Source organism: Oncorhynchus mykiss, chromosome 28 (assembly GCF_057628025.1).
Source record: "Oncorhynchus mykiss isolate SJ-2025 chromosome 28, ASM5762802v1, whole genome shotgun sequence".
NCBI classification, from domain to species: Eukaryota; Metazoa; Chordata; class Actinopteri; order Salmoniformes; family Salmonidae; genus Oncorhynchus; species Oncorhynchus mykiss.
The window spans coordinates 7558202-7558983 of NC_143049.1; the positions used below are offsets into that span (position 1 = coordinate 7558202).

Sequence of the window (782 nt, forward strand, 5' to 3'; positions counted from 1 at the left end):
AAAAAGGGGCGTACTCAGGCTGGTATGGTAGTAAGCGAGAAACCATCTCTTGGTGCACTATATAAAGTCCAAGTGAGTCTGAATAACAGCTGTTGCTATTTCACCAATTAGAAGAGCAACTTTGTGTCACTGAAAAAGTGGAATAAATTGCAAAGACTGTAGCCATCACTTTGTAGCACAGATTGTTGGATGAAGTACAAACAAACCTTGCTTACTTATTTCAAAACGAGGGCACATATTTCAGCCTGTGGGAAAAAACGGACAAAGAGTTTTAATTCTAAAAGATGTGTTGCTGATGAAATGATGCAAGAGCACCCCTAGTGGACAAAAAACATACAGCACCTGTTATTCCCAGGCGGACTCCCATCCAGGTACTAACCAGGCCCGACCCTGTTTAGCTTCTGATATCTGATGAGATCGGGGGTACTCAGGCGGGTATGGTAGTAAGCAAGACACCATCTCTTGGTGCACTATATAAAGTCAAAGTGCGTCTGAATAACCGCTGTTGCTATTTCACCATTTAGAAGAGAGCTTCAACTTTGTGTCACTCAAAAAGTGGAAGAAATTGCATAGAAATTGCCATCACTTTGTAGCACAGATCGTTGGATGACAAACAAACAAACCTTGCTTGCTTATTTCAAAGGGAGGGCACATATTTCAGCCTTGTGGGAAAAAAAGGACAAGGAGGTGTTGCTGATGAAATGATGCAAGAGCACCCCCTAGTGGACAAAGAACATGTTATTTTCCAGACAGTCTCCCATCCAGGTACTTACCAGGCAAGA

At 42.5% G+C, this 782-nt stretch overlaps 1 pseudogene; it reads right to left on the reverse strand.

Annotated features, from left to right (window-relative positions):
* Positions 1–330: 330 nt before the first annotated feature.
* LOC118944892 (5S ribosomal RNA) lies at positions 331–449 on the reverse strand (annotated as a pseudogene).
* Positions 450–782: the final 333 nt, after the last annotated feature.